The sequence below is a fragment of the Dromaius novaehollandiae genome, chromosome 15 (assembly GCF_036370855.1).
Source record: "Dromaius novaehollandiae isolate bDroNov1 chromosome 15, bDroNov1.hap1, whole genome shotgun sequence".
Classification (NCBI taxonomy): domain Eukaryota; kingdom Metazoa; phylum Chordata; class Aves; order Casuariiformes; family Dromaiidae; genus Dromaius; species Dromaius novaehollandiae.
Genome location: NC_088112.1, coordinates 22,483,434 through 22,501,472, shown reverse-complemented (window position 1 = coordinate 22,501,472; position 18,039 = coordinate 22,483,434). Strand labels below are relative to the sequence as shown.

The 18,039-nt window shown below is 46.0% G+C and overlaps 1 long non-coding RNA gene across 9 annotated transcripts in view; it reads left to right on the top strand.

The window, feature by feature from the left end:
• Positions 1 to 17,475, top strand: part of LOC112994142 (uncharacterized) — a 71,433-nt gene extending 53,958 nt beyond the window's left edge. For 6 of the 9 annotated variants that reach the window (XR_010391801.1, XR_010391804.1, XR_010391802.1 and 3 more), the window contains 7 exons: positions 4,853 to 4,928; positions 7,804 to 7,910; positions 9,315 to 9,733; positions 10,354 to 10,480; positions 11,383 to 11,542; positions 12,185 to 12,416; positions 13,539 to 17,475. This is a non-coding gene — a long non-coding RNA (uncharacterized LOC112994142). Of the gene's footprint in view, positions 1 to 4,852; positions 4,929 to 7,803; positions 7,911 to 9,314; positions 9,767 to 10,353; positions 10,481 to 11,382; positions 11,543 to 12,184; positions 12,417 to 13,538 lie in introns of all 9 variants that reach the window. The other 3 variants (XR_010391805.1, XR_003261874.2, XR_010391806.1) reach the window with 3 other exon arrangements.
• The last annotated feature ends 564 nt before the right edge of the window (positions 17,476 to 18,039 follow it).

Here is an 18,039-nt window from a genome sequence, read left to right as displayed (position 1 = left end):
CTGAATTTGACTGCAGAGAATACGCACAAGAAATATGCACAAGAAATGCATCCACTAAGTAGAGCTAACCACCTTAACTGCAAAATGCCTTTTCCCACTTGATTGGCATAACTTCTTAAGAGTGCTTGCCAAGGAAGGAGCTTGGTTTCTAGAGCCTTCCTCAGTATGAGATACTCAGAAACCATAACTTTTGCTTTGTAGCAGAATCCCTAGACACGGGGCATACAACAAGCTCAGTCAGGGTATCTCAGGGGCCTGGTCCTGGTGTTGGAATAGGTAGAGTATATTCCCTTGCCAGGGGATGTCCTCACCATTCCTTGCCCTTCCTGCTGAGGAGGACTGAGGGAAGACATGAGAAATCTCTGGATAATTGAATTAGTAATGAAATGCAGAGTATAAATTGTCCTTAGTGTTTGCTGTAGGTATTGCTTTACATTGCAGCAAGGTAGACTGACATTAAACACTAGGGCAATTCTCCTGATAAGGGGTTATTTAGTCCAGTGTTCTTGATTGACTAAGCAGGCTGTTATGTATCCCTCACTGGAAATACCTAAAACCAGATTATACGAACTTCACAGAGCTGGGTGTAGATGTATGTTGGTAGGAGGATGGACTAGTTGCCTTTCAAGATCACTTAAAACCCTACATTTTATCCTTCTTGATGCACTCAATTTCAGTCAATTAACTTAAGACAATGAAGAAGTTTATTTTCTCTATATTAAAAGCAATAATCTCTTCTTCAGTGACTTTGCATTATTCCATCTTGGCCTATTCTGGCTAATACAGTCTGGCTGGAAAACCAATTTTGGATCCCGAGCATACCCAAGATAATTCACAGAGTCAAGTTAATAGTCCCTCTATTTCTCTGGGTAGCCTCCCGGCCTGAAGCATCTTTCAAAGGCAGTGCTTGAGCACTGAGCTGTAGCGATTCCTCGGCTTTCAGATCTGGTCCCTTAGGTAATGGACATCTGCTGCTATTCCAGTCTATGCTACAGATCTGGCTGAATCCATCACCAAAAGTTTAAAGAAGATGAAGGCTGTCACTCCTCTTCAGATCTGTCATACAGGATAACCAGTTATCTTCACAGTTACCGGCTGTAGCAGGGAAGTAGGGAAGAAATGTTCTTGCCCAGATTTTTCTCACTGGGGAGACATACTGTACAATTGCAATTAAACTGCCAGATTTTGTTCTGCATTGTTAGTTGAGTTTTCTTCTTATTCCTAGTGCTGGAAAAATTAACTCAAACATGCTTGTCAGAGAGAAGTATTAATACTGTCCTGCAACACAGGAAGGTATTAGATAAGGCATGAAGATATGAGTGATTTAAAAAAAAATGGAGTTACCAGGGAAGAACTTCAGTCTTTTGTGTTGGGTATAAGTTGCATAGGCAAGAATGCACAAAGAGGCTGGTGAAAACTGGAAAGACTTCTGTAGATAATTAATTAGATCAATAGATTAGATTTGTGGACAGCTTGAAGAGCTAAATTGTAATCTAGTGACACACATGTAGCAGTAGCTGTGTATGGGATAATTCATGCAAAAACAGCAGTCATAAGCAGGATACAAAGCTAGAGGAAAAAGCAGAGAGACTAGGGTAAAGACAGTGGTTGAAGGTATCTAGACTTCTGCATTTTAGGGGATTAAATCTTGTTACCGAGGTCAGGGCTAGTTTTTCCCTTAAGAAACGCTTTTATCAGGAAAGAAGAGAGGGTTTTGGGGGTTTTTTTTGTTTGTTCTTTTTCCCTCTACTGCTACTGACACTAGTGCTAATTCAAGAAGAATCTTCCAGGGACTGTGGGACCTATTGGTGTGAGGTTCGATTACCCAAAGCAATGACAGAATAGTATCGTGTGTTGCCTCCAAGAACTGTAAGCAGTCAGTCATGAGGAGCAGGCAGTCTCTCAAGAGCCAGCTGGTTGTAGGAGTGAGTTTTGGTGCAAGAAGCCTTTGCTCTCATGAGCTGGAGAGTTGTCCTGCATTGGGGGGTTACTCCTGAAAATACAGAGGTGATACACCCACAGGTGCATCCCCATGGTGACTGAAGGACATATTTGGAGAAGAAGCTGTGGTTAGTGTATGTTGGTGTGGGGTGAGTTACTCGTGCACTGAAATTTGTGCAAGTCAAGTTACCACATCTCTAAATTCGGCATTCAAACCAGTCCTTAGTTCGGACATGGGCTGGTAGGAGCGAAACCTGCAGTGTAGGAAATCAGTAGCCGCAGTCGGGAGGTTGCAGTTAAAGGCTGCCTCCTCCTCGGAGGATGGGGGGGTGGCGGGGGGCAGTAGCCAGCATGGTGCCTGCTGCCGCTCAGCTGGCAGGAGCTGTTGGTGGGCTGGCTCGCCCACAGGTTTAGGGGAGGTCATTTGGATTAAAAGGATGGGTGTATTACTGTAATACTGTTAGTATTGCTGTTAATTGAGGGATTTCTAGAGGCATATTTTTAATCCTTCTGTTAGTGCATGCGTGGGCGTTGACCCCATCCCAAGTTACCCTTCAAGGTTTAGCTGTGCAATTTAGAAGTCCAGAAGCCTGACTACATGAACGGACAGTCGCACTTAGGTTATTATTATTATGAAACTGCAGCCTTCCTGCGTCCTCTGTATTCTTTACTGTCATGCCTAAAGACATACTATTTCAGCCTGTGTGCTCCTCGGCTCTCACAGGTGCAGACTGGCTTAATTCATTAGTGAGAGGGGCCAGGGAGAACTCTGGTGGCAACAGGAAGAATTATGTTTCCCTCTTACTGGCTCTGTTGCATGTGGATATCCTAACCACACATGTTGTATGAGCACTTGTTGTATCTGTCTATGTATATCTATATGCATACCTATGTACACTAGCCAAATCACAGCATAAGTAAAATTCTGCAGTTGTTCAGTGTTCACAATAAGGCTGAGCATCTTATGGCAAAAGAAAGAATGAGATCAGATGCTGTGGTTCTAATGAGTAATTATAAATAGGTCAAGATCAGTTCTTTTGGGCTAATGGTGAAAGTAAAGCTCAGAGCTATATGAGTAGCACCATTTATTTTAGTACGGGTAATATCACTAAATACATATTATTCTCAATACATTATGTTAAAATTGCACATATTAGATGTCTTTATTGAATTTTAAAAAGTAAGTAGACTAGCTTAATAATAATTGCAACTAACCCAGGCAAGATCACAGACAAAGCAGAAATTACATTTTAGATAATGTCTACAAATGCCTGCATCCTTCCAGATACGCTGGAAAGGGACTGTCGTAACAGGCTGGCTAATAGAATTTGGGGGTTAGCATTTGTGACTAAAAAAGAATGAAACTGCTGATTTATCTTCAAAGGTACGGCCAAGGTCATTCATTCTGTTGAAATCAATGTGTATAGTCCATTACATACTTGAAGCCCTTTATCTGTTACTGCTCATCTGTTGTTCTAGCTTATCTTCATTTTATCTCAATTTATAAAGAGGGAAGCGGGGGGGGGGGGGGGGGGGGGGAAGGTAATAATAATGTTAGAATCTCATTTCTCTCCTTTAAACTGAGGGCACCTTATTCTTGCCGACTGAGACTAAAATGAAAGATTAGCTCTGTTTGTCTCTCTCAGCTCCCTTGTAGGGATATTTGGTTGGTGATATAGCTTATTGACCAGGGGACAGCAAAATAACTTCAGCAGCTGCCTGAAATAACTTCAGTTCAGTGCAGAGAGATTATCAGTATTCAGTTAGTCTCTGTCTGTCCCTTCCATCTTTCTGACTCTCCGAGAGGGTAGTTGTAGGCCACAGCTTGAAGAAACTGGGGCTGAGAAACTGAGGCATCTGCCGTGCTCTCTCCCTTCTCGTCCTTCCCCACCAGGGAAGTCTTTGTGACTATTCCCCAGGGAACAACCTTGGATTTGCTTTTGTGACTGCATCTCTCCATCAGGATATCTCAGACCTCTCTAGGTAGTCACTGTCTTATTTTCAAAAAGCTATAAATTCCTAATACTGTAATCTCCAGAATTTTAGGATTATAGATGAGGTGTAGGGTGATACAGCAAACACTGAAACAGTCACATAATTTTATGTTTAGCAGCCTAGCAAATCCATATGCTAAAATATGTTTACATTAAAATATGCTAAATAATTGTTGACAGTTCAGCACAGTCTAAAACTAGATCTTTGTAACTGCTTCCCAGACAGTTAACAGGGTTAACTTTGAAGCAGATTTTTTTCCTGCATTCTGCTCACCCTGCTGTATTTCATGGGTAAATGGACATTCATGGGAATCGTAGGTATTGGCTTCCTGGTGCAGTCAACACTGAATCTTGAAATTGGTGAATGTTTTGCTTCAGTAAAGACTAAATAAAATCAGATAAAGGGTTTTAGATTTGGCAGCCTCATGCAGCACAGGTACACCTGACTAGGAATTAGATAAGATGAAATCTTTTTTAGTATGTCTTGGCTACTGTTTTTCTGTGAACTTTAGGGGATAATAATTCTAATAGCTATGCCTCAGTTTCTCTTACTATAAAATGGGCATAATAGTACAACTTCATCTGCAAAGACCTTTGAGGTCTAAGAAGCAAATATTTAGCCTAATGGAAAATAGTGCCATGTGTCTTTTTTAATAAAGCAGCTTTCTAATGCACAATTTATGCCACAGACAGCATGTTTATAGTAGTAATATTTTTAGTGATTTTTAACGAGTCTCTGATGAAACCATTTTTCGCAAGCTTTTCTTTGGGATGCAGCTAATTTACATGCAGTTAAATTACTTCATGTTTCATTTGATATGCTTTAAAAATGCTGAGCATTTTTGGATAATTTGTCAGCCATTAGTGATATTTTTATCATCGCAGTCTTGCTTCGTGACTCACTATTACACCAACAGTTCTGTTGCAGGCCTCTCCGTAGGGCAAGATGTATTTACGGCCACTGATGAGAGCCCCACTCCTGTTCCTGATAAGGTTGGTGGAAGTTTTCCTATGAACCTACATGGGAATAGAAACCTGGTTTTATGCCAATGTCATCAAGTGCTCAACAGTTCAACTGCTCATGTTCCATCAGGCTGGAGTGTTTACAGGGCAGGGTTTGTAATTTAATTTTTATATTTCAAATGGAGAAGAAAACTCCATCTAATCATTCTTGCAGCTCAGAGCTTTTTCAAAACACAAACATCAGGTTATCTGGGCTGTTATGGATGGACTGTCATGTTGCATCTTTACTAGTAATGGGAAAGGGCCTACAAATCGTCTTGGATGATTTTACTTTTTTGGAGGGATCTCCCACCTTCAGCAGGAATCTGCCTTCATCTTTATCCACTCTTGCTTAGTCCCATTAAACCCTGTGCCTGTTGCAAGGGGGCACACAGCAGGGCTCACGGCCTAGCTGGCTGGCTGACTCATCGAGCGGGCAGGAAAGATGGTTTTTATGGTCAAAGCAATGCAGTAGGCCTCAGGAGGTCTGTGCTCCTGTTTCTGCCTGTTACAGATTTCTCCTTTGGCTTTAGACAAGGTATTTAGACCAAATGGACCTCCAGTCTTGGGTTTCCAGCATAGTGTACCTAAAGTCAGAGGCAAACCAAGTTCTCGAGTGTTCAGGTGCAGATGACCACGAAACCCAGGTGGAGAGTGTCGAGCTGCAGGGCTCCAACCCTGCCCTTGGATTCACCTGCCAGCATCTCTGGCTAGAGACAGTAATGATGTCATTACCTTATGGTGACTGTGCAATGCAGGCTATTAATTTTGCTAACTTAGTTTGACTGACGTGCGTTACAGTTCCTATCTGTGCTAAGTACCATTTGAGAAATAAATACCAGAGATCAAGTAGGTATCAGTGCTCATTAACTGTATGGATCAAAGGATCTGACGTGGTCTGTGGCAGTAGCTTTCTCTCAGATAAAAGAAATACTTAAAGACCCACTTAGTTTGAATCTGTTTTCGCTTTGACTTGTAACTGCTTGAACACCTGCACGGTGGTAGGACCTGCTAGCTGGCGTGAGTACGCTGACTGTTCAGGTTCACTGCTAGTTCCAAACATACTATCTGCCAACAAAGAGATACATGGCAATTAGTGTTTTTACTCTAAGTGTATCTTCCCCAGCTGAGAAGAAAATGCAAGTTTTATGCAACACAGCAAGGGTCTCCTGGAGTTGCACTCTTGAGAACAGTTTTCAAAAGCCTGGATATCAATCAGCCCACAGATAAGCTGCGCTCCTGGCTCCCTGCTAAATGAGTTTTGCCCTTTTCTTTTGAAGGAACATGGCGTCTGTGTTCTGTAATGTTCTGCAATGCAGAGCCAATAATGTATGGATTCCAGGGTTAAAAAAAATCTGTGATGAGCAATTCACAGGAACCTGTCACAAGATGAACGGTTTTGGTGTCATTCACAGTCCTGCCCCTAAGATATCTCCTGGACCAAGGAGAATCGTCTGTTCTCTTATGCTGCTGTCCGTATTTCTTTTTCTCTAGCTCTTCCGTCTGAAGAGCCACTATCATCTCTCACTTCTCATTATTTCTAATCCTTGTTCACTTCCTGTCTCTGGAGATCATAATCCTCCATCTCTCTGTTCCCCAAGTTAATCTGCCTTTACTGTGGCATGTTCTCTCCCTCCAACACAGAATCACGCAATACTTTAGGTTGGAAGATGCCTCTGGAGGTCATCTGGTCCAACCTCCTGCTCGTAACATCTGAGTTTCCCCTCCAGTATCACACCCACCTCCACAAACATCTGAGCTGCCTTTTTGTCATTCTCTTTTCAGACACACAAATGCTACTTCCCAGAGGCAAGGCAATAACAGAATAAAATTCTGGGACTATCTTTTTATATACAGTGTTGTTTCTCAGGTTGGAAATGAACTTGATCATAATTATATTCAGGTCTTTCCTCACCTAGCTTTGAGGGATCCAAATTGAAAATTCCAGGTCATGTTTTCCTTTGTTAAAATTCTGCTAAGCTGACTGAGTCTTAGCCTCTCATATCTTCATGGTTAAACAAGGAATGGGTGAGTGAAACATGTACCCTAACATTGGTTATATACTGTCTGAATTCCCCACATGTTCCCATTTTTCATTAACCTTTAATAGCCTATATATACACAGATCTAGTCCTGAAAATACAGGGTGAGGAACAGTATCTGAGAAGTGAGACTTCAGAATTGCCTGTGGTGAAGACAAGATTTATATTTTAGGGGTTGCTTTCAGCTCTGAATTCAATTCATCCCACCCTACTTCTCTCCAGGAGGTACTCTGGTATTAATATTTAAAGTGAAATACTTGCAGTGTGTGTGACAGGTGCTGATCCACTGATCTGAAACTAGCAGAGTTCAGGCATCTGTGCTTTAACCCACCATTCGGCCTCCCTCTGCGAGGGACGGGAGGAATTCCCTCCGCCTGCACGAGGCTGCTGCAGGCACTTTGCCCGCTGGCCTGCCTGCTCAGCGGCAGCAGTGGTGCCACTTTGCAGTTGCACTACAGATGTCTTTTACTGCTTTTAAAAATGAGTCCAAATCAAATTGGTGTTCTAGATTCTGATTTGGTTTTTAGGTGCATCTCCGAACCTAATCTCTACCTCTGTGAATTTAGAAGTATTTTTGATCATATCTTTGTTTGCAATATACAGTTTTTGAGATTTTTTTTTAAGATTGCCTGTGTAACAGGAAAGTTGGATTTTTCCTGAAATTCAACATCTGGGTCATATTTCTCATCTGGGGGTTGGGCACAGACCATTCACAGTGGAGATGACATGTGCTGCCAGGAATTAAAGAAGAATTCCTAAATGACATTGCTGGAAAAGCATCTGTGATTCTTTTTACCTTCTTCCTTGTGATTACCTCTATTTAGGTAGACAAAGAGCAAGCTGAAAAAACCACAGGGCTGATCTGACTCCTCTGGCTTCAACACAGAATTCCTTTATTTATTCTGTGTGCTTGAGACTGTCTAGGAAATAGGTATGTATTAAGCTGTTTATGTTTAAAGAATAGTTATGAAAAGATTGTCTCCCTAAATTTTAATCTAAACTGTCTGACTGGTGGCTGCTCTCACCAACCCAGTTCCCATGTTTTCATTGCACTACCTGGAGAATTAAACCCACAGTCACTGCACAGTGCCTGCTCCCTTGCAGCTATAAAGCTCTGTATCCCCCGTACAGACCTACTTCTGTGGCCCAGAAAGATGTGTTGTTTGCTGTGTAATTACTTGGTGAGGTTTGGGAGCATTTTTGTTTGGCTGGGAAGCAGTCCTGTCATCTTCCTAGAAACAGTGAAAAATCTCCCTGTGTAGGTCATTCCTCCATCATATGAAATCACTTCAGGTTTGTCAATAATATGTGACAGGTTTCTCTTTCTGCGTGGCCACACAAGTGCCGGGTCTGCAATCCCTTATCTGTAGGCTTTTCACCGAATTTTCTCATCAAGGACTTGTAAGACTGAAAAATAAACTTGGAACTCTTCATCTCAGGGTTTGTGCCAGTCAGTTTCCAAAAATAAGGCAAGGGCTTGTACGCTTCATTTGCAGGCCCTCATTTCTCTTCTGGCTGCATTCAGTGCTCCCAGAGTAATCACAGCACATTGCTGTATTTGTTACAGAGAAACACGCTCTGCAATGTGCAATTGGATTTCAACAGGCTCCTTTCAGATGAGAATTGTATTTCGTTGCTCAAATAAAGTGACTCTGCTGTGTCACGGTGCTGTAGGCTCGCTGGGAAAGGAAGGATACTGGTCTGTGTTTTTTACGAAATGCCTTTAATGGTTCTCTCCCAAATGAGAGCAGTTTTACTAGACCAGCATGTCTAGAGTAAGAGACAAACCAGCATGTCCGGAGTCTGAGGGGTTTTTGGCAATGATTCAGGTGAAATGGATGGGAGGAGAGGAGACTTGGAGGTGTGTGTAAGAGGCAGCGCAGGGTAACTGGTCCTCAGTTGAGGAAATTGCAAGAAACTAAAGAAATTACATTGCGAGGGTAAAAATGACTGTTGATTTAAATATGTTTTAAGTATCTTTTGTTTAAGTGCCTTAGAGGAAAATTCTGTTCAGGAGAAAAAACTATCTGTTGGTCTTCATTCTTGAACTTTACCCATTTTTTGGTATCTTGAGGTCTTGTGGAGAGGAGGGAGAACCTGGAGATCAGGGCAGCTAGGTAATACGAAATGAGGATCCCATATAACCCTGCTACTGGCTTCGATTCTAGAGGCCATTTAGAGGCTCATCGAGAGGCCGTTGAGGCCTGTTTTGTAGAACTGGTGGGGTACTCTGCTACTGAAGTCAAATCCTTTTCCTTGTCTCAGGTTTATGAGTGATTTTTGAAAATACAGGCAGCACATTGCTGAGAGCCCTTGTCCCCTTGCTTTGTTCCAGATCCCGGGAGCTGCGCAGGAGGGATCCCCCGGAGCAGTGGCAGCGTTTGCTGTGCCCCGCGCAGCCGTGCTGTTGGAAGCGGGCTGTCCTGCAAGCATGCCGTGGGGGCTGCAGCAGCATGCTGCAAGCTGAGCGAGCTGGCGGGAGCCACCATGGCAGGGTCCTGCACTGATGAGCTATTGCCACCGCTGCCTGTGCCCTGAAAGATCTGCTGAAACACTAGCGACAGCCACAGCTCTGTCTGCGGGCTGCAGACCTGATTTTTCTCTCACCATTGCATGTCTGGATCGACGTCACGGGAATCGGTGCGTTCCGCTCTGTGAAGAGACTCTGCTGGGCTCGAGCAAGAGACGCAGCAGAATCAGGCCTTACACTCCGATTTCCTGTCCTTTTCCTATACAAAGGAGCGAGGGAGGGAGGTAAGTGGACCATCACGCTTACATCTCTGCCAGGTGACTTTCAGTCTTTCCACGACATGCCGGGAGGGCAGGTTCAGTGTGCCAGGCGGGAGCCTTTCCCCTCTGAGGGAGGCATCCAGCAGCGCCAGCCCCAGCGGCTGCGTGACCAGGGCTCAGTGACAAAGCTGCTGTCTGCAACTTCGGCCGCAGGATACGGCCATGGGCGCTGGATCTTAGGGCAGTAGTGCAGAAAGGTGAAGAAATTGTGTCTTTGCTTGGTTCCAGTTTCTGAGCAAGGTCATTCGGGCTAGCTACCACATTCCTCAAAGCAGGCAGCAGGCAGAGGATGGGGTTTCCTGTGGTCCCACCTCCTCCAGCTGGTCCAAAGCCCTGGAGGAGAGTTTGAAGCTCAGAGAACAAAGTCGTGCTATCCAGCAGCTAATGGGACACTTAGCATGTGCCTTACTATAGCTAAGTACAAGCAAGCGGCTTGTTCCCAGTCACACATACGATGCCAAATGCCTTTTTGTCTTTGGTTGATTTTTATTTATCAATAAAATGATACTGCAAAACATGGGAAACATCTGCATTAAATACCAATCTGCAGTTACTTCCTAGTTTTTAACCCGCTGTATTTACAGAATTCTCCACTGCATAATTTTGGGCCAGAAGGACGCCGGGTGTTGTCACCAGCTGAGGGACTGTGCAGGCACCACTGCCTCAGCACTCTGCAGAACCCATGGGAATAGAAAATAGAGCAAGAAACAGGTATCTGTTGCTTTCTGCTCTAGCTTGACAGCATCGTCCCGTCTCAGGGCCCTGCAGCAGATGCTGTCTTTGCCGTACTGCTGCCCCCTGTAAAGCGGGTCGAGGCTGTTGCTGCAGGGTGGAGCTGGCACTGCCTGTGCCACAAACCAGTGCGGTCCCACCCTGGGTCCTCTGCGCCTTCAGGAGGGATCTTCCTTTTCCACTGTGTATCAGGCAAACTGCTGGGCTCCTGATTTACTCTGCTTTTGTTAAGCTCTTCGGCACAATAATAATTTCTTCCAATTTATGGCAAGCCTGTAGACTGTTTGCACTGTTACTTTTCCCTGCGTGAACATTGCATCTTGTGATAATTGCTAATATCAGAGAGCAGAAAGGGGTACCAGAAATATTAGCCTGCAGCCTTCCAGTCGGAGACCTTCATCTCCGTATATTAAGTGCTAGGACAACTTGTCGTTTTTGAGGGTTAGAGGTTGCATCCACGGAGAGGTGTCCTTTGCTGTGACGAGGATTTGAACAAGTAACGTGTTACGATTGCTGTTTTTCCTGCTACTGCTTACCTATGGCTTATATCAAGCCAGCACCTTAACCTCCAACTACAGAGCAAGTGCTAATCTAGTTTGATGCTACTTACCCTGTTAGTTCTTACAGGCTAGAACAACACTAAAGGAATCAGAAAGAGAAAGAAATACGTATATGTATATATTTCTGCATAGGAGTGCCTTTAATTACAGTTATAAGGCATATTTAAATTATTTTCTGATACCATCTGGTATCAAAGAAAATCACTTCAACTTCCCATACACACTATTCAGTATTGCACTGGGGAGGTAATTAAATCTTCAGAAATTATCATACAGATATTCTAACCTGAACATTCATTGCTCTTTTGCACCTGCCTTTAGATGAAAAGAAGAGAAGGCAGTGTGAAAACAGGACAAGGCAGATCCTGCACAAAATGCGTGGGAGCCTACAGAGCTGACCCTGCTCATGGAGGCTGCTGGTGGCAGTGCAAGGGGAAGGAGGCAGAGGTGTGACCTGCAAGGAGAGAAGACCTGGTACAGCGTGAGCAATTTGAAATGTTTCTGTTATTTTCTTGTCTTCAGGAAATTGGAGAGACTGAGAGAGAGGTGAAGAGTTAGTTGAAGCCCCAAGCAGCTTGTTGTGCTGGAGAGGGTGAAAGAGAGAGAAGACAGAGCTGAGCCTGGGCTGAGTAACGACAAATTACTTCTTTTTCTTTGTGACTTGAAATTTATCTTTGCTTCCGTGGTCAGTAGAGAGGCTATCTTTTTTCTGTGCACATGAAAAGGAATCGGGACGATAATATATTCCAGAACAGTTTGCCTTTTTTTAAGATTTATTGTTAGCAAGATGGAATGTTGCTAATTGGCATTTGGCTATGCAGCATCATGTGTGTTCATGCTGAAGAGGGCTGGCGTCACCCCCTCTTCCCTAGGACTCTGCAGTAACGACCCAGCTGTAATCAGACGTACTCAGTGCTATTTCTGAAGAACTATTGGAAACATTGCCAAAGACAGAAAAAAGTAATAGTATAGTTAAATAAAGCTGAAATAAGTCAGAGAGCAGGTACAGTCCTACTGGTCTGCTTGTGATCTCTTGAGCCATCAATAGACAGCAAATAATTTTTAGAAAACAAACTTTCATCCTGAATAGGCTTCTTTAATTTTTTTTTGTTTGAATTTCCAGATGATGAAAATACTCCAGAACATGTAGCTACATCTCCTGAAAGCGCAAAGTCCTAAAGGACTGTTTTCCCCTGGAACGTCCTTCCTACTTCCTTCCCCTGTTTGCTCCTTCCTACGTGCTGCAGACGAAATGCGCTGCTGCCGGAGGCCATCTTGTGCACAGCATCGCACATCAGCACGCACCCTAAAATCCCTCCCTGAACCTCAGCATGGCTTGTTGCTGGTGGGAGTGTGTAAGTAGAGCTGCTAAAAACCCTCTCAGTGAATGTGCTACTTGGAGAAGGCTGGGCGTTCGTGAGGGACGTGGCGGTTTTCACTGCTGGTATCGCCATGATCACCTCTCGCCGGTCCCCGAGGGGCAGCCGCCTCCCAGGGCTCATGGGGCTGCGGCTCAGCTCTCCGGAGCCGCATCAGCTTCCCGAGGGCCTGGCGTCCTGGGGCAGGACATGGCGCGTTTCTGAGTTTGGCATTTAATCAGCAAAGTAGTTGAATTTTTCTTTTAACAGCTTGAACAGTGTTAGTTCATGAGATGTGTCTGAGAGAATCGGTGCTGAGGTCGCAGGAGCCAGCGCCCCCAGGACACGTGTGTTTAGTTTCCTGAGCAGCCCCCAGCGACGTGCACGGGGTGAGCGGTGGCGAGTGTGCAGCGCTGCCGGGTGGGCCCTGAGGACGTGGAGGGCAGGTGCCGCCGCGCAGCGCCCCGAGGACGTGGAGGGCAGGTGCCCCCGTAATGGGGCAATGGGGCTGTCGGGGAGCGCAGCTCAGAGCACCGAAATCAGCCACACAGTCACAGCAAGTGTGGGAACGGATTTGGCTGAAAAAATGTGTGGAAGGGGACATGTTGAAATGTGAAAATACACATAATTTGCCTTTTTTAAAAGTGAAAGATTTCAGGTTTTGTTCTCAGAAGACCATTCTTTTGTTCAAAACTGACCTAATTGAAAAAGAACAAAAATGGGTATAATAAAACATTCTTTTTTTTTTTTTATGTGAAATGAAACATTTCTTTCATTTCAGGTCAGCCAAAATGAGATTTATAGTTTCACATTAAAAAAACCAGGAGAGAGGAAAATTACATTTTTTGTTTATTCCAAACTTCCTTTTTTTAAAAATTTGACCAGCAAAGACAAAATCCATTAGTCACAAAGATCTTTTTCATACACAAGTGCAAGATCTCCACAGACACTTGGAGCCCAGCTGTTTCCATTTACTGGTTCCTGATACCGGCACTGAACACACACAGTAATTTAGCTATATGTCATCAAGAAAAAAAATCTACACAGAAAAATAACCTGTGTTGCTTCTAATATGAATTTGGCAATAGCAGCATCACGACTTGTTTCTTTCCTGTGCAGGAAGGTGCACTACGGCGCAGAGGGTCGGTGCCAGCCTGTGACGCGGCCGTGCCGGACGCCCCGGGGAGGCAGCCTGAGTCCTGGACAAGGAGCCCTGGGGATGGCCGTGCCGCTCGGTGTCCTGTAACCAGCTCTGGCGGGAGCCGTGCTGACGCACTGGGAACCGGGAGCAGCTGTGGGAGGTAGCAACTGCCGCCTGAGGGGGACCAGCCTGGCGGGAGACAGACAGCTCGTGACCACGTGCGATGGCAAAGTCGGCTGCATAAGTGCCCCTCCACGCAGCAGTGCCGCCGCTGCAGCACAGCCAGGCACGAGCCGTTCCCTCCTCGTGTCACCGCTGCCAGCCCTGACCCGCGGCAGTGTTCACAAGTGTTGCGGTTCCGGTTTGGTGTCTTTGAGGCCAGGCTGGCTGCGGACGGCCGGGCGTCTGGTTGACGTGTGCATGCGGTCGCTGGCCTCACGCTTGCCACCTGGCCGCCTGACAGACAGGTTTGTTTAAACATGTGACGTGACACCAGCACAACGATTTTGTCACAGGTTTTTAGCTCGGTCCCTTTTGCCATCTCCGTGGCAGGAGGCTGTCAGCACGGAGCAGGGCTCACCAGGGAGCTGCAGTAACAGTTTACAGACCACAGCGACCTGTAGCTGGTGCTACAGGCTGCGAGGTGCTGTCACCAACCATGTGCAAAGCGCCGATGTTCTCCGTCAGATGTTGGAGTTACGTTGTCTGGCCCGTGTCCCTTCCAACACGCTGTTGTGTGTAGGCTGCCAATGCGATGGTCTGGTGTAATATGCTGTAACTGCTGTATTGCTTTCCACTAGCGTCACGCCTCACCATCTGAGGAGCCTTAACTTCCAGAAACGCTTTGCTTTCCATATGCTTGTGCAGCTTCTGTAGCATCCAAATCCCTGCCCTGGTGGAGCACCATATGCAGCGATGGCTGCACGGACAGGCTCTGTCACCTCCTCGCAGGAAGGGCACCTCAGACAGTGCTGCCTTTGAACAACAGCCAAATATCAAAGATTAAAAGAAAAAAGGCAAAAAAAAAAAAAAAAAATCAGCCTAGGATAGTCAGCAGCACAAGTGAGCAGTTGCCTGGTTTTCTGGCTCTTTCAGCCCTAGTTTGCCTACAGCTGTGCTGCCTGATTGAGCTGCATTCGTGTGTGCGTGGCCGGGAAGGGAGATGAGACCGGGGCCCCGAGAGCTGCGATTACAGCGGCACCAAGCCCCGATTATCCCCTAAACAGCTGTGCTGGAAGGAGGAAAATAGTACACCCAAATTACGAGCCTGTCTTTCAAAGAGGAGCGCTGCCGGGGGAAGGATTACAGACAGCAGCCACCCACCCCCGACAGCCTTTTTCACGTTTGCCCTTGGAGCAGCCCCAGGGAAGCCCCCAGGTTTCGCAGCAGCTGTGGCCACGGCATGTGCTGGCCGGGCGACGCGGGTCCGGCCCCTACTGCCGCGGGCAGAGGAGGGTCCTCGCCTCCCCTTTCCTCACCGCCCTTCGCTGCACTTGGTGCCCCACATTTTCTCCCACTGTAATTCAGCCACTGGCTTTAATGAAGGCTTCTCTTGTCAAGGCATGCTAAATGGACAGGGGAAAATAAACACTGTGCTCCCCCTGCACTTTCTCTCCTGTGCCCCCGCCCTTTCATTCCGGGAAATGCTCTGGTGGTGCCTCCCATGCAGTGCCGGCCTTCCCAGGAGTACTGCTGCTTGGGGCAGCACCTGCACGTGATGGTGTCAGAAAGTCTCTCTGTTCAGGACAGGGAGGCAGAAAAATCATCCTGCAACCACTGAACTGTTGCTTTCAGCCCATCTCAGAAATAAACGAGGAAAAAAAAAAGAAAAAACAGTTCAAGAGCGTGTTATCTCCAGTCTGCAAGGAACCAGTTAACATGAACTGAAGCTAAATCATAGTGGGTGAGTAAGCCTGTATGTAGCTATACATATGTATTTATGTATGTATATTAATATATGTATATATGAGATAGTTGAAGGATATCAACTTATTTATTCTTGTCTGTGCTCTTACAGTGTATATGCACTGATTTTTTTTTTTTTTTGAAATGGCAAGACACAGACTGCACTTTTCAGCCACCCGATGCCACAATACTGATCGCTCTGTGTTTCACTGGAGTATTTAACACCCAACCCATACACAGAAACTGTTCATATGTGCTTGCTCTCTTCATTTATCGTGATTCTAAACAAAAGGTCGGCTCTTCTGCCAGCAGCCAAGCCAGAGCAGCGTGGCCATAGCCAGAGTTACACGTATCATGTCAGAGCTTCTATAAATAGGGAGTTTTTTTGGTAGTTGGCCCAAAGCTATCTGGTGGGTGTTGTTCTGTGACTGCCTGCACACAGGTCGCAGGTGTGACTCGTTTTTTCCCAAAGTGTCTCTTTCTTCCCTGGTCTAATTTGTACCAGGGAAATACAGCAGGTGAAAAGCTACCCTGTGTTTGTGGGTGTTTTTTTAACATACCACAGCAGAAACAGTTACTGCGTTATATTTGTCAGAGTCACAGTAGTTTATGCGTATTTGCTATTCACAGACTGCAGAATATTGCCCAGAGCCTCACTGGTGGGGACTGACAGCACAGACATGCATTCGCGGGAGACCATAAGCCAGGATGGCTGTACAGTATGAAGGACATTCAGTTTTTTAAACACCTTCCAGTAAAACTGATTCCTTTATATTTGTAGTTAAAACTGTGTGGTTTTTTTTCTCACAATTATGCACAAACTAACCTGTAAACAATTTGACATCACACTTACGTACAGGTGAAGCGTGGTGGGAGGCAGAAGCGGTAATTCGGTGGGTGCCACTGGATCTATGTTGCTGTGTGACGGACTGACTGGGCCGCAGCAAAGGCGCTGGGTGCTTGGAGGAGGTCAGAAAACGTAACACGAGCGGGGTCCCAGGACCGCGTCACCGGCCCCTCCGCACCCCGGGGCGGCTGTGAGAGCACCGCCCTGGCAGCAGTCGCCCCCGGCGCGAGGGAGCCCCGGCGGACAGGGAGGCGACCCTTGCAAAGGGCCGACAGGACTTCTAAGACTGATTCCTGTTAAAATGGTTGGGCCCTGTCATCCTTCTGCTTAACGTGGATAAGTTTTGGCTCTTTAAGTCTGCGTTCTGCCTTTTTCTTTGTTCATTGCTATAGTTTAAAAGCTGCAACATCATACTTGTAAACTGATTTTGAGCTGAGCAGTACCAATGCCCAGAAAAATGTCTTTTTATAATGCCAATCATTTAAAAGTGCTTTTCTGTTCTTTTACTATTAATCTACAAAACCCTGTTGGGGCATAAACTATCCATAAGCCTGGACAGCTATTTTGCCCCAGGATATGCAGAGGGGCCTTGCACAGAGGTACCCTGGCAGCAGAGCCCAGGCCCCTCCTTGCGAGGGCAGCGGGGCTGCGTGGTGGGGCAGGGCGCGCGACGGCAGGCGTAGCTGATGGGAACGCTTTGGTCAGCACCAGTAAAGCCCGGCCTCGGTTTCTGCTTCAGCCTCCTGCTTTGCTAATCAGATGGACTCTCAAAACCAGAATAAAACCCCACATGCAGCTCCCGGGGTGCTCTGCAGCAGCTGCGCTGTGCGTAGCAGACAACCCTGGGTCCTGCAGGCCCCATGCCATCGCTCCTGTTCTCTGGTTGGCTCCCTCCAAGCTTTGCCTTCTGCCAAGGGGCCTTTTTTTTTTTTTTTTGTGTCCCAAGCAGTTGATCACTGGCAGGTGACAGTAGTTCCAATACCCAGTTTGCTCCCCAGATATTTTAGAGAATAAGGTGCTCTGGTAGCTGCCTTGCATTTTGGCTGCTGCCTATAAATGGGCAAAACAAGGCTGGGCCAGATACTGGGCCTTTCACTTGATTCTAATTTGTTTGAGCTGAATATTTTTAAAGTGTAAAAAAATAAAAGCCACTTTTTAGACAATTTGTTATTCCGATTTCATTTCCGTGCGCTGCCCTACGGTATTTTTCTTTGCCTCATTTTGGCACATGAGGAAGAGCAGGACTGCGGCTGCCTGCACCACAGGAGCCTGACAGCGCCGGGAACAGGACAAGCCTGGTAATAGCGAGGAGCTGTATGTATGTATGTGTGTATACAGACACACCCACACAGACAGACCCAGAAAAAATTCTTAGAGTAACTCTGGCAGACCTCTTCCCTAACGTTCTTCTGTGATGAGAAAAATCCCCCGGGGCACTCAGCGCTGGGCACTGGTGCAAACCGGGCGCCCTGCAACCCGGCTCTGCTCGGGGAGTTAGACCAGTGCAAGGGCCCTGCAGAAGCGCAGCAAAATGGGCAAACGCACATCTGCAGGTGCCTGCGCTCCAGCTGCCCTCCTAAGCAGCAATGTAACACCGTGTTTTCTAAGAGGTTTGGCCTGCCTGTGAGTATTAAAGTTTAAGACTTTTATTTCTGCAGTGGAGGAGAGTAATAACCATCTGAAACTGAGGACTTGGAGGCCACATAAATCAAGCCCATTCTGGAACA